The sequence below is a fragment of the Saccostrea echinata genome, unplaced genomic scaffold (assembly GCF_033153115.1).
Source record: "Saccostrea echinata isolate AGI-Se365-2 ecotype Australia unplaced genomic scaffold, CSIRO_AGI_Sech_v1 ptg000016l, whole genome shotgun sequence".
Taxonomy (NCBI): domain Eukaryota; kingdom Metazoa; phylum Mollusca; class Bivalvia; order Ostreida; family Ostreidae; genus Saccostrea; species Saccostrea echinata.
In genome coordinates this window covers 8,633,750-8,648,057 of record NW_026889765.1, presented here as the reverse complement: position 1 = coordinate 8,648,057, position 14,308 = coordinate 8,633,750, and positions in this window count along the sequence as shown.

The following is a 14,308-nucleotide window of genomic DNA, read 5'->3' as shown; positions in this document are numbered from 1 at the left end:
TTCGAGCCAGCGTTGGTAGTTTTTAGCTTTGTTCCGTGAGTGAGACAGACGTAGGTCACGCCATTTTCGTCGGTTTTGAACTCGAAAGAGTCTTTTTTAAATTAATAATAATAAAGCTTGTGGTAAAAAGTTAATTACTATTGTATATCATACTGCAAAACGCAGATTGATTGCTGAGGAAAATGTTGTTTCTAGAAAAGATGAATCTTTTATTTCAAGATTATTTCCTTGTGTTTTGTGGGGCGAGATGCTACCGCTGTCATCCGTTGTTTTAGAATGCCATTCAGGCATCTGTTTGCCGTTATGAATGTTTTATCATTGACAATATCAATATGCCTTCCAAGATCTGATAACCGTCGGTTGATTGCAGAACGTATGCCTTTCAAGGTAGTTGAACCGTACTCTTCATTTAGTGTCTTGCATGGTCTAGCTTCGCAGTAAAACTGGTTAAGTTTAACGGCTAATTCTTCAGCGCTTATTGAAGAAAGGTCAATGTTGTGGTCGAAAGTTTCCAAATGCCAATCTACAAACTTTGCTATTATTGTTTTATATTTGTATATTATTACATTGTATTTTATTTTTGTATAGAATTATTTTATTTGCATATAATTGTTTTATTTAAATGATTTTAAAAGATGCTTTATCTATAATAATTTTTACATGTATACGAAATAATCTGGATAGTATGATTTATGTAATAATATTTTGTTTTGAAGTATAAATAATTTACCGTGTAATACTTTAACACCCCATTTGGTGTGTCTTTTGGTGTTCTCGGATTGAGTCATTTCCTGGTATGTTAGCAACTGCCCATCAGTAGCTTTCCAAAATGGAGAACTTGCACTTGGCGTTTCAGGGGGAGGGAAATCTAGGTCCATTGGCTTATAAAGATCCATATGAAATGAAGATTGAGATTCATATGGAACTAGATCCGAGGCGTTAATGGACGCAAAAAGAAAGTCAGCTTCTTCCTCAGTAAATATGTTTAGATCAAGAAAAGGATCCACTGCCTCCTGTTGATCTGAAGATGGGGGTTTTATTGGAACTAGGTCTGATTCAATACCTGGAATTAACGCAAGCAGTAATTTAGCAAAATCATCTTCAATTCCATTCAACTTCAATATCAATTACTTCAAACTTCAATTAACAAACTTCAATTTACAATTAAACTTCATTTACCAAAATTATTTGAACAATTTCAGATGGATTCGGTGAGTGATCTTCTTATCAAGTCCACAATTTGCCTCAAGAAATATTCAATGTTTGCATTTGGGACAAATACATGTATAGCTTAGGATTAAAGGGTGTGTCGTGAACCTGCATTTATTGTGAAATTTATGTATCAGTAGTATTTATAATTTTGTTACTGACCTACCAATGCTCACTTAGGACATAAAAGTTGAAGGTGACAGTACTTGTGTGCAGTGCTATCAAAAGTGCACTTTTCAGTCTGTTCAATCCCTTCAGGTCACACTACAGCTATTTTGATAAAAATTAACAGCTAGATTCACTTTATGCATTTAATGGCCCTACAGATATACTTCTTTATTTACTTACACCCTTTCCCTTTTTAAACATCAATATAAAGAAGAGACTTAGCGCTTTTGTTTCCTCAGGGAGTCCAGGTATTGGGAAATAAGGCCTCGTGAAATTGCAATGTTCTTGAATTTTGCGGAAAACAAGTGAATTTGAATACCGTAAGCAAAGAGTAAAAATATATGTAGATCACGGGCCCTTTCCTCCATCGAAAAATTGAGACATTTTTTTTAAAACTCATTAAATAGTTCTATCATGATATAATTGCAGATTTTGGCTCAAAGGATGTGCTCTTTACAAAATTTTGAAAAACAGCTGGAACTTTTGGAAGATTTTAGATGTATATATATTAAACAAGAGCTTTAGCTGATTAACTTTTTATGGTATATTGTGAAGTTAATATTTCAGGTCAGTTGCGTATGTTATATCATCTTTCTTAGTTTTCTGAATAATATCTATCCTACATTCTGAATGGAATCTTAAAGATCATGACTAAATTGCAATTGAATACTATTTGAAAGTTTAAAACGGAATAATAACGGAAGCGTATTAGTGCCACTTTGACATTTTATAAATGAAAACATAATTTTCAGCACTTAAAACTGTAAAACTTTAAACTTAATATGTAAAATTTAAGCTCAATATGTAAATTTAACACATTAATCTGTAAAATCCACTCTTTAATATGTAAAATATATTCTTTAATCTATTAATTTTACACTTTAATCTGTAAATCAAACTTTAACATTTAAAAAATACACTTTATTCTGAAAACTTTCCGCATAAATTAAATCTGTAAATTTTTTACTTTAATTTATAAAATAAGCAATAAGCGAACGGTCATATCAATATGTTCAGCCTAAAGTATGTAAAAATTAAAGGATGTCTGTCTATTGGTTATAAGTCGAACAAAAGATAAAATATGACTATTGTTTGTTTTATTTGCAGAAACTTAAAAATTATAATTGAAACACTTGAACCCATAGAGTATAATTGTTTTGGAATGGATTTTAAACTTTAGGGACATATAGAATAACCACAGCTCTGAATCATCTCCTGTTCCCCCTCCCCAAGGCTTGATGACCTTTGATATACTCATTCTATATAGCAGGATTTCGGGATGGGGTTGGAGGTAGAGGGTGTGTGCAAACATTGGCTTATTTTATCGGTTTAGTTGCAGCTCGCTAATAATTTTATCTCTTAATTTGAACCTTGCGTAATGTTTGCAAGAAAGCTTTGACAGTTCAGTTTTTTTGTTCAACATTACCGTTCAACTGGTATTGATTTTAATCAAACTCCTGCGTAAATCGGTATTCAAAATTAACGTATAAACTGTCTGAAAACATATCATAAAAATAAAGATCTGTTCTTTTCCTAAAAAAATTATTGGCATACCTTTGAGCAAGCAAAACACCAAATTTTACACCCATTAAAGAAACTCGCTATACAGTACCAACCCGAAGCCCCTCTTGTCGTCCATAATCCTATTGTATGTACATATTTCAATAGTTTCACAGAGTTGTAGGGATGTGCAGCGAGGGATGTGCCTTTGGTGAGTCTATTTTTCAAAGGAATTTATTCTTCTGGAGCCTCTTTAGTAATTATCCCCACTTACTATTGTGGACAAATTTTTGTGGCTTGCAGTAACGCCATCCCCCATTGAAGATGGTATGAATAAGCTAGTTCAATGAATTTACCTTGTACCTTTTGTTAAATTGAATCATTTACATGCGTGCCCAAATTATGAATAAATTGCGAGGGTATTATATGATATCATTACCCTCTCCCGGCTGATGAGAGTTCAGTGGGAAGGTCGTCTGAGTAGTCGGTACGGGTGACTGAAGAGCTGGTGGTGGAACTTGAAGAGATAGAGCCTGTAACGGATGCTGTGGAACCGGCACAGATGGCTGTAAAGTCTTTACGCGTGTCTGTTGTGGAACGTGCCGTGGATCGGGTGGCAGATCAATCTGAGAAGAGGGACAATGCTGCCTCGCTCTTTTTGAAGGAGATCCTGAGGATATTGTTCCTTCCGTTGTGTGTCGTTTGCGTAGCATGCCTTTCATTGATATGAATTTTTCATGAAAAAGAAGGGGGAAAGATTTAAACACAATACAAAAATATACATGTAAAACATGAATAAATCAGTGTAATGCTTTTAAAAAATGCATTCTGGTGTTTCACAGTGTCATGTATCTTATCAGGGTATCTACATGTATGTAAGGATTTTTTTTAAGTTAAGAAATTCTGTATAAGTAGGTAGATCAAACGAACCTTGGTTGATTAAAAGTATTAAGAGTATGTGATTTTGAAGATTTTCATCCTTAGAAAATGAACTCAGAGTATCAGTTGGATTTCCAGACGTAGAATTAAAACCAAATTCATCTAGAATAAGTAAAAAATAATGAACCTTACTAATAAAGACGATATTGGTACAAACTTAGTCTGCTGGAATCAAAACATGAAGTCTTTCTAATCTTTTATCACCTCTGATATAACAGGTATGATTGTCTAAGAAGGTCTAACTGCTTTTAAGTGTATTTCTAATAATCTCAAAGTTTGATAATGCATTTTTCATTCAGGAACGAAATTTTTACTTGATGTAGAAAACACCTTTGGGCAGATTCAATCGTAAAGTTGTAAAACTCCGAAGGCTAGGATTGTGGATTTATACATTGAAGGGAATGTGTTGTATAGTTAACGAGTGAAAATTAGGTATGATTCCGGGTCTAGAAAGAACCGAATTGAAAAGAAAAAACCAAGCTCCTCTATTTTTCTAGTCCAGTTCGGACGATAAATATATAGTGTTTAATATGAAAATAAAGGGTTTTTTCTCGCCAATAAAAAATAATAGAAATAAACATAAATCCAAAGGTATTCATACATTAACAGGCCATGATATTCGAGAATAATGTTTTCTGCATTGTCCCGTTGAACAGAGAAGCATCTTTAACTGATATCTTTTCTAGAAAAAGCTCGAAAAATCTCTTCACAGCTCTTCAAAATTTCGTAGGATTGTTCTACAACATCACATTTAGATATAACATATTTGCTGAGAATCTCTGTTCAGAGAAAGGATACGGAAAACAATTGAAACAACGGTCTTTTAGGATGTCCAATTAAATGAAGTTTTAGGTTACCGCAATTTTTAGCATTACAACGTTTAGTAGCATAGTAGCAATTCCTAACGTTACGTTTTGATTTTTATAGTTTTAGAAGCTATTCGTCAAACATCCATTATATATCATTTATGTTCTTGAACCTATTTCAACATAAAAAAAAAAATATCTTGAATTCTATTTACAAGGCTATTGATTTCATTTAAAGAAGAAACAATCAGATAATATTGGAAGGGTTTTAATCAATTTTTTATTTTTAAATTAAAAAAAATTAAAAAATTAAAAAGTTTTAAATGAATCATTTGTTTGATTTGAACGAATTTTTTTGATTCCTTTTACTTAAAGATTAAAAATAAACATCTTTTATATTCACAACTTTTTTAGTAAACAAATACACCCATCACATTAAATGCCTATTCCGAAGCTAGTTCTTGTTGCTTGAACCGCTGAAGAAAACATGAAAAACTTGAGTTGAGTGAATATGTCATTTATTGTTCAGATAAATGACAAGAGTGAACAAAAGCACATAAATTATACAATTACCTACAATCATGTAAATTATAGCTGGTATAAGGGCAAATGATGAATAATTTCAATTTTGATATGTTACATTGTGACTTAGTGTTTATCCCAGCTATTGTTATATAATGATTACAAAGTTTGTGTAACAAGAAGGTGGCGTAAACAAAAAGCACCTCTTGTACATATGTATCTAATTCAATGAAACAAAATACAAATTTGAAATAAGTGCTCGATCACAAAGAGAAAACCCAGTTTATATGACTAGCAAGACAGTGTTTAAAAACTTGTATAGTAAAGGATATTCATTCCTTAAAAACAAAACAAAGAAAACAGCTCTCTATCTTCCTTTACAATATATTTTACTTAAAAAGTGTTATTTGCATGAAATACACTACTGGACATCTGACAATATAAAGACATATCCGTATCAGGTGGTTCAATGCAGATTTCTTTTTCAAAGTATTGTTTCTAAATAATTAAACAAGGGACGAAGACAAAGATTTTCTTAAAGAAAGTTCATGTAATAATTTTGTCTTTAGCTGTAAACATGATGTTAAAAGTTATTTTTGTTAATGTAGTGGTATTTTGTTTAATTAACGAAAAGTTGAAGGAGGCAACACTTAAGAAACCCATCCTTTCTTTACTAACATATCTTTCTTTTTGTTGTAATAACAAAAGGCAAAGTATAATTATCACGAATTCTAAGTTTCATAAGAATAATACTTTTAATTAAAAAAAATGTAAAAATAAAGAAAGCGTAATAGTGAAGGTCGGCGCACAAAAGAAAACGTAATTTACGTCTTTTCTAACATCATGACCATTCTCTTTCAAAATACATGTACTGACCTTTGTACACGCGTCATTTTCAAATACATTGGTAAACCACTCTTGATTCACGCACCTGATAAAATTCATCACTGTCTTTCAAATGTTTTGTTCAGATTCAAATTTAAGTCTTTGTAGGGACTCATTAATAGGCGAAGATCCATAACGTTCCTCAAATTCTGAATTAAACAATCATTACTCTACTTCCTAAGCCTTCCTATTTCTTGAGGTAAATTGTCCTGAATTTCTTTTGCCATTTATAAAAATATTGTATTGTGCTATGACATTTCTCTATCAATCTAGGCAATATTTTTTTTTACATCTTTGTGCACCGGAGATGCAGAAAACTCGATTCAGAATACTTTTTTTCTTCAAATTGCGTGACCACGCCCCTGTCTCCGATGCCACTGTCATGAATATTTCGTTTATTAATCAGATTGTTTTCTTGATTTAATTGATATAAATGTGAATTAAATGCTTACATATTATTAAAAAAAACAAAAGCAATATTAAGATGCCTAATTTTTCCAGGATTTCGACAGACCATCTTTTTTTTAAAATATAAATCGTCATAACATTATTTCTTAGGAAGATTTTCTTGTAAAATTTCACAATTTAAATGGATAGTTAATAAATAATAGTCATTCAAAATCTGGTTAATATTGGTTGAATATTTACAAAATTACAAACATTGTCTACGACTTTTTGGGCCAACCTTCATACATGTCTTCTCTTAATATTTACATTTTAGCTGTAAGAGAAGGATTGAAGAATATTATTTTTTGTACAAAATCCTCAATTAAAAGGAAGAATATTAATGCTACAGAAAAAACAGCAAAGAAATATTTAAGATATACTTGACAATAATTAGATATATAGTTATTAATTGATTGATTGTATGTTGTTTTTACGTCCCATTCGAGAATTTTTCACTCATATAGAGACATCACCATAAAGCGGCGAAGGGCTTCAAATTTAGACCTTTACTCGGCACTCAGGGCCATTTAGCAGTGAGGGTTCTTTATCGTACCAACGCCTACCGTGACACGGGGCCTTGGTTTCTAAGGTTTCATCCGAAAGACCCGCAAATTTCACTTCAAAGTGCAGAGCGCTTGGCGAAGGAACAGTTGCCTATTATTTTTTGTCGACTTAGGTCAGTCGCGGGCGTAATTCGAACAAACGACCTTCTGATCAAGGAGCAAACGCTTTACAATATAGTTATTGTATCCAAACTTGATTTGAAGAATGTAATTTTTTCTTTAAATATCAGTAAAAGGGTTCCAAAGTTTTGTATAGATAGGTGTCATTATCATTTGGTCTTCATCAAATCAGTTCATTTAAAAAATGAATAAATTTTTCTTCTAATTTTTTCATTTTCATTATTTTGTCTTGTTAACCTTTACTTATGTACTTTTCACGCTAATAATAATTTGGGTTAAGTATATAATTATTTACTTTAAGTATAATTAACTATAGATTACTATTTTTAGACTAGAAGCCTAATATATCTGAAATCCTATAGTAATGATATCAATTTGGAAATATAATGTGAATAAACATGTGATGTTTTCCAATAAAATAAAAAAAAATCGCATTTAAATTTGAGAAAAAGAAATAAACTGAATATTAATGAAAAAGAAACGCATACATGTACGTAAATATTTAATTATAAGGTTGTTATTTATCACTATGCGGCACAATGATAGACAAATACAGTTTTGTGTAATACTTTATTGATAATTATCATAAATTAAGGCGAAATATGGAATCAAACGATATTTTTTCATTATTGATTATAGGAAGAAAGGGTCTGAATATTAAAGTTCAGAAAGTCAATATCGCATAGTCGCCCGCTTGGCGCAGTGGTTAGAGCGTTCGCTCTAGAGTCGCGGAGTAAGGAGTTGATCCTTATGTGCAGTTTCGAATCCCACTGTGGGACGTGGAGACTGGTCCTTCGGATGTGACTGTATAAGCCGAGGTCGTGTCGCAGCAGGCGCTGGCACGAAAAAGATCCCTCACTGCTCAATGGCCCTAAGTGCCGAGTATAGGACAAAATTTGCAGCTCTCCATCGGCAAGTGGTGGCGTCTCCATGAGTGAAAAATTCTCGAGAGGAACGATAAACAATAAACAAACAAACAATTAAACAAACAAACAATGTATCATTCACATCATCCCTCATTTGCAACAATTCGTAACATCCTTTGTATAGAATTGATCAGATTGTTGATTCTTCGAACAAGGTTGATTTTTCACTCCTCCATACATATTAGAGCTTACCTCAGCTCATGGCGATCTTTGAAGTCGGATTTCGAAGTCAAATTCGTCGATCCATTTTGTCGCATAATTGCTTTACTGGAGACAATTCAGGACTAAATGGTGACCACTCTGACTCCGTGTGTTGTTGGCCATAAGGAAAATCTCAGAATACCACAGGAACGTGCTTTCTTTTCATGGCAACATGTGGGTCTAAAAGGATGGCCTGCGTGCTATTTACTTTTCACTTATTTACAATAGTAAAAAAAACTTTGGTTCACTATAATAAAAACCTTTGATACTTTGGTAAATTATAGTTAGAAATAGTATTTTGTGTTAGAGTAGTCTTATTTACGAAGGAACGATTTCATATCATGTTTGGTTTGTTTGCATACATTGGCCGTTTCCATATTCATATTCTTTTTTTAAAAGATGAATTTTACCATATTGTCTAATTTGTGTATGTGTTTCATATTTGGATATTTTACTAGAAAAAGACGCTATTGGTAACCTAACAACAAAACTTTATGATAAACATGATGACCTACACTTTTCTGTTCTAAACTTCAACTTTTCTATAGTCAACTTCCCATATTTATGTAGCAATATACCATTATCACCTGCATGTTGAGTTAACGTGTATGTTTCAAATATCCAATATTGATTCAATACGCAAGTGCATGACTTACGTACGAACAATTTCTAAAACAAGGCAAGCTATTGACAAATAAGTTGATGAAAAAAGAATTTCAACAGTCTCATATTCTCATATTCAGTTTAATATCAACATTTTGCAAATTCTATGGTCGACAAAATGACCTTGTCAGCAAATGCAATATATCACTAAGTCGAATGTTGACTGATGTCTTTCATATAAATTGTTAAGCTATTATTTTCACACTGGATTGTCTACGGATTATTCCGTTTGCGCGATCATGACAAAGTGCACATCGTTATTCTCATATTTCGTTATGACCCTTTTCAATTATAGGGGACTTACAGAAAAACAAATCAACATTTAAGCTATACATGTATTTGAGAAGAGTTAGCTAATATCGTAATTGTTTCAAAACTTTGCATTGAGAATGAACATTATATATTATACACATGTATATAGCAATTCGCGATATCGGTAACAGAGATCAAAGGTTTGGATGGATTGGGTGATATAATAAAGTCTTCTCATCAGAAATTTTTTTACAAGAAAAACTTTATCTCGTGATTCACTTCATCCTCGTTACTTAAATCGTGTGAAAGATTTTTGCAAGTGCTTCTAAGTTACAAAAGGTGCTATTTAACAAATTAGTTTTGTTTGAAAGAATTGTTGTGGTATAGAAAATCGAAGGGGTATGTTGAGTTATTTTAAAGAAAAGAGGAAGTTTTCTTCAAGATGCTTATCTCTGACTATCAACAAATATAGTCTTTTTAGGGTTTTGATATATATTTTTTCACCAACTAGATCAAAAATGCCAGTGGTACCGCCATACTACATAAAATAGTTTTGAGTTAAATATCCTAATCAGAAAAACCGACTCGTACTTGAACTTAATATGTTCAACAAGTAAATCATTTTCTTTCTTAAACCTTAGCAAATAATAATAATAAAAAACTTTTTGAGAAATTAATATTATGTAGATTAATCAGAAGTTATCAGGCTTACATGAAGGAAAAAGAAATCTAATTTAATCGATTATATTAATTATATTAATTATGGATGTTATTGAAACGTACATGCCTTAACACGTAATAACTTGCTGAGGTATTTGGTTGCTCTGTAGGAAAACTGGTTTTTGTTTACAACCAAATTGCTTACCTTTTCATCTTTACATCTTTAAACTTGATTGTTAAGAGTTTTTACCTCATTATTTTGGTGCTATTTCAACATATTTAACTTTAAACACAACGCGAAGTCAAACACATGTTGCCGGTTCTCCATTTGTAAACAATCTATGTAACTTCCTGTATTGTGTGCTCACATACCTTTGTAAAGTCCGCTCTGATTGGCTAATCGGCGTTATGTGAATCCAATAGTTCTATTTGATATAAACTTATCGATTCATTGATTTTCTATTGTTCAATAAAGTATAAAAGGACAGTCTTGTCCTTTTCTTTTTGGAGTTGTCCGGCAGAACACTCCGTACAGGTACTGTTTCAGCACCTCACTCTTTTTCTGCTACTTTCACTTTTACAGTGCATTTTTGATAACTGAGTCACTGACTCATTCGGAATTTTTTTTTCCTTAAAAGTTTATTTTTTTTGAAATAAATTAAATTTCTTATTTGAAATAAATATTTTTGAATTATATTTCTTCTAAAAATTATTTAGATATTTTTGAACATTTTTTTGACTTTAGGAGAGCCGAGCAATTATTTATCACAATTTATATCTGGAAAATATTTACATTTTCCAATTTATTTTGGTGCTTTTTGATAAAGTATTCATATTTTGAGAATATTTCTATATAAATATTTCATATTATACAATTTTTCCTTTCTGAGAGTTTCTTTTCTCAATTTCGTGTATATTATTCATATTTTTCCCTCATTTTTGTTATTGCATCTTGTTATCATTTTTGTTAATATCATCTTTACCCATCAAAATCATTTTTGTTATATAAACTACTAAAATTTAAACCTGACTTATGTTGTTCTTCTCTGTCATAAGCACATCTGGTGATACGATTGTGGTATGTAAGAGACTCATTGCTCCTGCGCAAAGCTAAGGTATAATCTAGCACGGCCATACATTTAATAGATTATTTATCTTGGCTTGCGGGGGCATGAAACCCTCTTCCTTACTACATTTTGGTGCCGTGACCAGGATGTGCTTCTAATTATGACAGGGAGACAACAAGAAATCAGAAAAATGTTCAGGGATGAACTCTTTGATGATGGGTCTTTACTAGGTGCTTCAGGAGGGAAAGATTCAAGAAACAGTAAATCCCCTGAAAAAGTCAAACAACAGAATGAAATATTTGAACTTACAGAAACCATTAAAAATTTGGAAATGCGCTTACAAGATGTTTTGAAAAGTTCAGAAACTAGTAGAAAAGAAGACAAGTATTCAGAAACAAAACCAAAAGAACACTTAGATTTTCATTATGAAGCAAAATATAAACCTTTTGAGTCTCATCTTCACAGTACACCCAAGTTCAGTGACTTCAAAAGACCATTATTTTCAGAATCAAGGGACCTAAGATCCTCATATGATCCAAGGTTTGGGTTAACACAGTCTAGAAACAGAGACAGAGACGAAATGTTTGGTCAAAGAGTAGGGAACACTGGATCAGTATCTGATCCATCCTTCTTGGACACATTTGGTAGAGTGGGGTATAGAGATGAAAACCAGGGCCCACAATTAGGGAATGCTGGATCTGCATTTGATCCAACCTTAAATGCCTCCTCTCACTTGGGAAGATCTGGGTACACAAATCCAAGGCATGTAACATTTCAAGCTTCTAGCCCAGAATTCTATTTTACCCCAGGTCATACAAACAGCACACAGACAGATTTTCAATCCAACTGGTATCCCAGTTATTCTGTGCCTACACAAACATATCCACCTACCATGCACAAAGTAGTTGAACCAGACAAGTTTGACCCTAACACCACAGACTGGACAGACTACATGGCATATTTTGAACATGTTGCACACTGGAATAGGTGGAATGATAGTGAGAAAGCACAACGCTTAATCATGTGTTTGAGAGGTTCTGCACAAAAAGTGCTTAGTGAGTTAACATATCATCAGTGTACAGATTACACCACTCTCACACAAATACTCAATCAAAGATTCAATCCACAAGAGAGAGAGAGATAGTTGCTCGTTGTGAGTTTAGAAATAGAAAAAGAGAGACAGGTGAGACAGTGGCACAATATGGGTATGCCCTTAAAAGGTTGGCACAGCGTGCTTTTCCCAAAGAGCCTAATTCTTCTCTAGAAATCCATGTTATCGACCAATACCTTAACGGATTGGGACATCATGAACTGAAAAAACACATTACTTTTAAACATCCTCAAACCTTAGAGCAGGCCATTTCCTATGCCTCAGAGTTTGAAGCTATTGAAGGGCCTCTAGACAAAATCAGAAAGCCCATATGTAGTCCTGAAACTGAAAATTGTGAAAAAGTCCTAGCATTTAAACAAAAGAGGAAGAAAGATGAAGAGAAAGAGGATTTAGAGAGTATGTTGTCCAGACTGTTAGATGAAAAGTTGGAGAAATTATTTAAAGGGAAATTAGAGAGTGAGAGTAACAAAAACAAACCATCTTCTCAAATCCCCAAGCAGTACAAACCATTCAATAGAGAAAGAAAGAATGATCAGAGAAAATTTGTGCGAAACATTGTGTGTGATTATTGTGGGAAAGTTGGCCATGTAGAAAGTAGGTGTTACTTCAAACAAAGGGATGAGGGTAAATCTCAGAAAAGTACAGAAAAAGTCAGTGCCCTCTCTCAAGGTGAAAATTCGGAAAACTAGACAGGGCTGGTCTTATGACCGTGAGCTCAGCCCCTCAATTAGAAAACGAACAAGAAAATCGGTCATCTACACTCAGTGTGAATGATACAGTCAATGATGAAAAACCTGCAGAACATAGGGTTAAAGTATCAGTAGGCAATGCCTCTAAAGCTTGCTTGTATTTGAGGGTTAATGTTAAACAAAGACCTCTTAATATGTTAATAGATACAGGGAGCCCTTTTTCCATCATCACTAAAGAACTTTTTGAAATTATCGGTGTTGAGCCCAAGAAAACAGATATCAATCTCACCTCTCCAGATGGAAGGGAGATAACTGTTCATGGAAAAATCAATGTTGATCTGGAAATTATGGGAAAGAAATTTTGTCAAGAATTTATTGTTGCAAATTTAGACAATGTAAATATTTTGGGGATGGATTTCCTAAAATACATTAATGCATCAATCAACATAAAGAAGCAGGTTTTGAAAACATCTTTGGGCCAATTTCAGCTGTTTAAGAGTAACACAAACAGCTGTGCTCGAATTCAAGTTGCTGAGACTGTATCAGTTCCTCCTAAATCAGAATATGTTTTTCAAGCATGGGTTGATAAACCACTGAATGGGTTGGGACTGATAGAACCTACTAAAAGCCTGACAAGTAAGGGTCTTTTTCTAGCCAGGTCTCTCTGTGACCCAAGTTTGGGAGCAGTGACTGTATCAGTCCTGAACACCAGAGAGAAGCCTGTAACCCTTGAAAGAGAGAGTATTGTTGGCACCATAGGGAGAGTGAGTGAGATAATTAAAGACCCCAGTACACACACAGATTCTCACACTGACAACTGCACAGACAAAGATTTTCCAGAACATTTACAACCTCTGATAGATACAGTTCACCAAAGTTTGACCGAAGAACAAAAACTCAGACTCAAACATCTCATTCTTGAATACAAGGACATTTTTCATGAACCTGGAGAAAAGTTAGGTCAAACCAACATCACAACACACAAAATCAATACAGGTGAACATCCACCTATCAAAATGCCACTCAGAAGGTACCCAATGGTTCAGAAACAAATCATAGACAAAGAAATTGATAAAATGTTAGAAGATAAAATTATTGAACCCAGCAATAGCCCATGGTCCGCAAACATATGTTTAGTTAAAAAGAAAGATGGCACTCCAAGATTTTGCATAGATTTTAGAAAATTAAATTCTGTAACACAAAAAGATGCTTACCCTCTTCCTCGCATTGACGAGACATTAGATACCCTTTCAGGTCAAGCATGGTTTTGTACTCTTGATCTTGCCAGTGGCTATTGGCAGATCAAGATGCATGAACAAGATAAAGAAAAGACAGCATTTACATCACATAGGGGATTATATCAGTTTACAGTAATGCCCTTTGGGTTAACAAATGCACCAGCCACTTTTGAAAGGCTTATGGATTCCATCTTCAGAAATCTCACCTTGAAAAAATGCCTTTGTTATTTAGATGATGTAATTGTTTTTGGCCCAGATTTTGACACTACACTAGAAAATCTTAGCTTGGTTTTTACACAACTCAGAATGGCAAATCTCAAATTAAAAGTCAAAAAGTGTCTT